Below are 7,484 nucleotides of genomic sequence, written 5' to 3' on the forward strand. Positions count from 1 at the left end.
AAAGGTCCCTCAGGGTTAACACCCTATGAGATCTTGTTTGGCAGACCGTTTAAACTGCCTCTCTTTACAACCCAATGGGAATTGGACAATGAGGCAAATCTGGAGGATTACATGCGGAAAACGTTGGAAAAAAGAGAGGAATTAAAATTACCGGAGTCGGGGGATTGTGTTTCCTCTCAACAGGATTTGGTGTCTCCAGGAGATTGGATCCTGATACGCAGCATAAAAAGAAAGCACTGGCATTCACCGAAGTGGGAAGGTCCTTATCAGGTGCTGCTGACTATGCCAACAGCAGTAAAATTCGCCGAAAGAAAGACGTGGATACATCTTGCTCATTGTAAAAAGATCATCTCCACCGAGTCACCCAAAAAGGAAAGGTGAGCAAAGTCTGACAAGAAGGTGGGAGCAGAATTCTAGTTTCTGAAAATACCTGACAGTCAGTGAAATTTTCAAAGACACCCGACCTATTTAGGGGTTTCTCGGTGGACGTGTCTATGTCGGGATATTGTCAATCGTGCACTTATCTGATGTAAGTGACCGGCTCTCCGTTTAAAGGGTAAAATTCTGTACTTTAGCCCCTCTGCAGTAACGCAGTCTGTAGGGGAGACGAGAATTGGTTTAAGCCGGTACGGAAAGAAGATTCGTTCCGAGTCTAACCGCTGTTCAGGTAACTAATCTATTGTTAGATTAATTCCGTCATTTCCGGACGCCAGTCCCGCTGAAATCAAAGAAACCCAAGGGTTGAGTAACTACTTTGTCGAGACCCAGGATCTCCTCGATCACGGCCGTTTCAGCGGCTCTCCTTTCCTATTAAGATTGTTGCTTTTGTTATCCGCTCGGAATAGTTTAGCTGTCTTCGTTAAGACCGCGGGAACTCGTTTATTTTCACTAGTGTACACTCACACTAGCTGAGCTTAAGTGAACGGTTTTGAACCAGATTCTGACACTCCCTCATGTTTAATCCTTGACAGCTGTCTTCATTTAAAAAAGAACTGAATGGTTTAAAGTATGACTATGATAGAGAAAAAAAAAGACATTTAAAGCATAAAAGATCAAAATCATCATTAATTAAAAATAAAAGATTATAAAGTAGAAATTTAATGAATAAGCAAGAAAGAGAATTACAAGTTTCAATTGTTCGAACAACTAACAATAATTTCCACTCACCATTTTCAATACAGCAAAAATTATTCAGTCTCGAAGTTTTCTCGGTTGAAAACTCAAAAATATAGTAAAAAAAAGGGTAAGAGGCTAGAGGTCTAAAATGCTGTTTGGTGGAAAAGTCGAGTGATCAGTTCTCCTTGTTCCAAAATCAGAATTCTGTTTAAAAGAACAGGCTGGCCTAAAGAATGTAGATGACGACGCCCTAAAGATGGCTCTTCTCTCCTGCACCGAGGTCTGCATCTCCTAGCCTGTCTTTGAGCTTAAAATTTGACTAAGTCCAATTTGAAGATAGTATAAATTCATCTTAACGGACCCAGGGTTAATCTCATAAAGAACTAGAAAATGCAATTTCTGGAGAAATTGCTGTGAAGGCGAAGACTTTGAATAACTTCTTAGGGAATGATGCCGAATGATGTTGAAATGAGTTGAATTACTTGAGAAATGTGGAAAATAGATGTGTAATACGAAATTTGGGAAAATTTGGTTGAATTTCAAATTTGGAATTTTTGGTAAGTGGGAAGTTATAGGTAGAGGTGCGCCAAAGTTGAACAGTTGAAAGTTTCAACGGGTTGAATCGGTTGAACAATGTAGAAACTAGAGTAGAAAAACAAAATGTTGGAGAATTTGGCTGAATTTCAAATTGGGAATTTTTGGTAAGTGGGAAGTTGTGGAATAGGTAGGCAAAAGATGAACAGTTGAAAATTGGAATGGTTGAATCGGTTGAAAAATGTAGAAATTAGAGTAGAAAAACAAAATTTTTGAGAATTTGGTTGAATTTCAAATTTGGAATTTTTGGTAAGTGGGAAGTTGTGGAATCGGTAGGCAAAAGATGATTAGTTGAAAGTTGGAATGGTTGAATCGGTTGAAAATGTAGAAATTAGAGCAGAAAAACAAAATTGTAGAGAATTTGATTGAATTTCAAATTTGAAAATTTGGAATTTTTGGTAAGTGGGAAGTTGTGAAATATGTAGGCAAAAGATGAACAGTTGAAAGTTGGGATTATTATAGTAATTATTATGAAATAAATGGGAAAATGACAATAGTTACAAATGATAAGCATTGTGTAATGACAGACTACTTGAGCTTCGAATCCACACGGGGAAACAACACATGTTAGAATACGCTTGCTCTACCAACTGAGCTAATCAGTTTCCTATTATGAAGTGGTGGAATTTGTTTAATGTGATGAATGTTCATATTGAATGCGCCATTGAGAATGAATGCGTAATTTTATACCACAAATGTAGTAATTATGCAAAAACGATAAATGTTTATAACGAAAAAAACTGCAGCCAGTATCGTGTGAGTTTGTGTAATGGTGAGACGCCCAATGTGACACATGTAAAATTCGAACCGACGCAGGGAAATGGCTCGTGTTGAAACTGCCATTAAGAATGAATGGGGAATTATAAGTAACAGCCGGGAGGCCGTGCGCAGGCACCGGGTGGCCGAAAAAAGCTCCGGCCGAGCGGATCGGCACTTTATGAGCACCGCGGATGAGATCGCGGAGCCTCATTCGACTTCCAGCAGCCGGTGAGCTCGCGCACGCCACCCGGCACATCCGGGAGGCCGTGCGCATGCGCAGTGGCCGAAAATAGCTCCAGCCGAGCGGATCGGCACTTTATTAGCACCGCGGAGGAGATCGCAGAGCCTCATTCGACTTCCAGCGGCCGGTGCACTCATTAACTACGCCGCCCGGCACCACCGGGAGGCCGTGCGCATGCGCAGTGGCCGGAAATAGCTCCAACCGAGCGGATTGGCACTTTATAAGCACCGCGGAAGAGATCGCGGAGCCTTATTCGACTTCCAGCGGCCAGCACACTCGCGCACGTCGTCTGATCTCGGAAGCAGGGTCGGGCCTGGTTAGTACTTGGATGGGAGACCGCCTGGGAATACCAGGTGCTGTAAGCTTTTTTCTTCTTCTTCCACTTCAATTGTTAAAGCAAAATTTTACAACACAATTTTTACCACGTATGGCATTCGGAAACTGCAAGCCGAGTTTTAACTCTGACCTTTAAACTATAACCCGAGTTTCAAACCTATATTGTGTGGTGTCATCCATAGCATTGTAGTTCACGTCTTTAACCGCTAGAAAGCAGACTATGTACAGTGAATAAAGAGGCTGGCTCCATGCAAACTCAAAGCAGCAGTCTTTATTTGTAAAAGAACCCAAAACAGCACATTGCGCTTCCCAGTAGGGTTTTTCCACTTTTCATGACATTTACTTTGATACAGCAAAATGCAGGTCGCAATGGCAAATTCGTGCTACCACATAAAAAGCTGTCAGTAACTTTTCATTAAAGCCATGTTTCCATGAAACGCTCGTTTTCAGGGACGATTGTGTCTATAAATTGCAATATTTCGAGACTATCAACGGCTTACGACCATACTACCCTGAGAACGCCCGATCTCGTCCGATCTCTGGAAGCTAAGCAGAGTCGGGCCTCATTAGTACTTGGATGGGAGACCGCCTGGGAATACCAGGTGCTGTAAACTTTTTTTTTTTTTTTCCGTCCACTTCAATCGTTAAAGCAAATTTTTACAACACAATTTTTACAACGTATGGCATTCGGAAACTGCAAGCCGAGTTTTACCTCCGACATTGAAACTATAACCCGAGTTTCAAACCTATAAAGTGTGGTGTCATCCATAGCATTGTAGTTCACGTCTTTAACAGCTAGAGAGCAGACTATGTACAGGGAATAAAGAGGCTGGCTCCATGCGAACTCAAAGCAGCAGTCTTTATTTGTAAAAGAACCCAAAACAGCACATTGCGCTTCCATGTAGGGTTTTTCCACTTTTCATGACATTTACTTTGATACAGCAAAATGCAGGTCGCAATGGCAAATTCGTGCTACCACATAAAAGGCTGCGAGTAACTTTTCATTAAAGCCATGTTTCCATGGAACGCCAGCTTTCCAGGGGCGATTGTGTCTATAAATTGCAATATTTCGAGAACAAGAATGGCTTACGGCCATACTACCCTTAGAACGCCCGATCTCGTCCGATCTTGGAAGATCTAAGCTGGGTCGGGCCTGGTTAGTACTTGGATGGGAGACCGCCTGGGAATACCAAAGCTTTATTGTCAATTTCTCCACGTGCCAAAGACACACAAAGAAACCGAAATTTCGTTCCCCGCTATCCCACGGTGACAAGACACGGCCCACAATAGACAATCAAGTAACAAGTAAACAACAGCGTGCTGAATAAATAATGAATAAATAACACAACAAATAAATAAATAAGAGGAGCAAGTGAGCGTACAGCAGACATTCCAGAAAACAGCGCAACAGTGCCACACGCTACGCAGAAGGGGGTAGCGAGTTCAGGGTCCTAACAGCCTGGAGAAAGAAGCTGTTGGCGAGTCTGGTGATGCGGGAGCGCAGGCTCCTGTACCTCTTCCCAGAGGGCAGAAGGTCAAACAAAGAGTGAGCTGGGTGACTCACATCACTCGCAATCGTGGTTGGCTTGCGGGCGAGATGAGAGGTGTAAATGTCCTTCAGGGAGGGGAGCGAAGCACCAATAATCTTACCGGCCGTACTCCCTATGCGCTGCAGGGCCTTCAAGTTCCGTTCAGTGGAGCTACCACCCCAGACAGCGATGCAACTGGTGAGGACGCTCTCAATGGTGCCACGGTAGAAGGTAGACAGGACTGCCTGAGGAGCACATGCACGCCTGAGCTTCCGCAGGAAGTACAGGTGACGCTGAGCTTTCTTTGCCAGTGACGCGGTGTTTGCGGACCAAGAGAGGTCCTCACTGATGTGCACCCCCAGGAACTTGGTGCAGCTCACCCTCTCCACCACAGCACCGTCGATGATCAGCGGCAGGTGTTTTGTGTGACCCTTCCGGAAGTCAACAACGATTTCCTTGGTCTTGTCTACGTTCAGCAGGAGGTTGTTGTCCCTGCACCACGTGGTCAGAAGGTCAATTTCCGACCTGTACCGAGTCTCGTCGCCCTTCGTGATGAGACCCACCAGAGTCGTGTCGTCAGCAAACTTCACTATGCGGTTGTCGCTGTAGGTCGCAGTGCAGTCATGCGTCAGCAGGGTGAAGAGCAATGGACTGAGCACGCAGCCCTGGGGGGCCCCCGTGCTCAGCGTGATGCTGGCGGAGATTTTGTCGCCAACACGCACCACCTGAGGCTTCTGACAGAGGAAGTCCAGTAGCCAGTTGCAGAGGGAGGTACTGAGGCCCAGCTCGTCGAGTTTGCAGATGAGTCGCTGCGGCACAATGGTGTTGAAGGCAGAGCTGAAGTCCACAAACAGCAATCTCACATATGAGTCCTTTCTCTCCAGGTGGGTGAGGGCCGAGTGGAGGGCAGAGCAGATGGCATCCTCAGAGGACCGTTTGGCACGGTACGCAAACTGGAAAGGGTCAATGGTGGGGGGGAGAACGGATTTGATGTGCTCCATGACAAGCCGCTCAAAGCACTTCATGATGATGGGCGTCAGTGCCACGGGGCGGTAGTCATTGAAGCAGGACGGTGCATGTTTCTTCGGCACAGGAACGATGGTGGCAGCCTTGAAACACGAGGGGACGATGGCCTGCTGCAGGGAAACGTTAAAGATGTCTGTGAAGACACCCGACAGCTCCCCAGCGCAGTCTTTCAGCACTCGACCCGGGATGTTGTCAGGGCCCGCCGCCTTACGGGTGTCAATAGCGGCAAGCGCCCTCCTCACTCCGTCGGCAGAGAGGCGCAGGGGCTGCTCGTGTGGGGGGGGGAGTGGTCTTCAGCGGGCAAGTGCTGTTCTGGGCGTCGAAGCGAGCAAAGAAGCGGTTAAGATCGTTCAGCAGACGGACGTCGCCCTCACAGCTCCTCGGCGCGGGCTTGTAGTCCGTGATGGTCTGAATGCCCTGCCAAAGGCTCCGTGCGTCCTTGCTGTCCTTGGAGTGGGTGGAGACCTTGCACGAGAACGCCTTTTTCGCTTCTTTGATGCCCCGGGACAGGTCGGCCCTCGCTGTCCTCAAGCCAGTCTCATCCCCCGCTCTGAAAGCCTTGTCCCTGGCCCTCAGCAGTCTGAGGGCAGCCCCTGTCAGCCACGGCTTCCAGTTCGCGCGAGTGACGACGGATTTTGAGCGAGTCACATCATCGATGCTCTCCGCGATGTAAGAGGAAACATCAGTATACTCCTCTATGTCCGTCCGATCGTTGTAGGTGTCCGCCTGCTTAAACAAGCCCCAGTCAGTGGTGTCGAAGCAGTCACGAAGTGCATCGGAGGCACCCTCAGGCCACACCCGAACCCGCCTCCGAACCGGCCTGGATGCCTTTACCAATTGTCTGTAGGCGGGCAAAAGCAAAACGGTGAGATGGTCAGAAAGCCCAAGATGGGGGAGGGGGGTGGCTTTGAAAGCTCCCTTAAGCGCAGAGTAGACTAGGTCCAGGAAGCTGTCTCCACGTGTCGGAAAAGTAACATGCTGGTGAAGCCTCGGGAAAACAGACTTCAGGTTGGCATGATTAAAGTCTCCAGCGAAGATGGTGAAACCGTCAGGGTGCGCTGTCTGTTGTTCACTGACAGCCTGGTACAGTTCACCAAGTGCCGCGATCCTGTCGCCTTCGTTGTTGGAAGGCGGGATGTACACCGCGACTAGCAGAATCGCGGTAAATTCCCTCGGCAGGTAAAAAGGACGGCACTTGATGATCACAAACTCCGCAAGTGGCGAGCAGTGCTTACATACCACCACAGAGGCCCGGCACCATTCTTCTCGGATGTAGACGCATATTCCACCTCCTCGCGACTTTCCCCCCTCGTACAATACCACGGTCCGCCCGATAGCACGCTAGCCGCTCCAGATGCACGGCAGAGTCCGGAACGTTGTCAGTCAACCAGGTCTCGGTGAACATCGACAGAAGTGGGTTTTGTGGCGTTCTGGACTTTGAAGCGGCGACATTAAAGGCGCTCGGACCGCTACCTCCTGAAACGTCGCCGACCCCCCTCCCTGGTTGGGAGCCGTCGGAAACCCTGAGAACGCCGATCTCGGAAGCTAAGCAGGGTCGGGCCTGCTTAGTACTTGGATGCGAGACCGCCTGGGAATACCAGGTGCTGTAAGCTTTTCTTTTGTTTTTTTCTTCCACTGCAGGAAATGGGGTCAAAATACAAAAAGTCCTGCCTAGCTACAAAAACAGATATGCTCAAACCTCATTGAATAAAGTACATAAGCAGACAAGTATATTTACATCTTAAATAAATAAAAGAAGCATTTTAAGCATATAATTATACCTACACACCAAATCAATAAAAAAGACATAAGTAGACATTTTTGATAAGTGGTGATGAGAAAGGTTTTTATAACTTTATGATCTGATAAATTTCTGAGCACTT

At 47.3% G+C, this 7,484-nt stretch overlaps 1 pseudogene; it reads left to right on the forward strand.

The window, feature by feature from the left end:
- The first annotated feature begins 3,540 nt into the window (after positions 1-3,540).
- On the forward strand, positions 3,541-3,660 carry LOC148383254 (5S ribosomal RNA; annotated as a pseudogene).
- Positions 3,661-7,484: the final 3,824 nt, after the last annotated feature.

The sequence above is a fragment of the Syngnathus floridae genome, chromosome 17 (genome assembly GCF_059516105.1).
Source record: "Syngnathus floridae isolate MCC-2025c chromosome 17, RoL_Sflo_1.0, whole genome shotgun sequence".
Classification (NCBI taxonomy): domain Eukaryota; kingdom Metazoa; phylum Chordata; class Actinopteri; order Syngnathiformes; family Syngnathidae; genus Syngnathus; species Syngnathus floridae.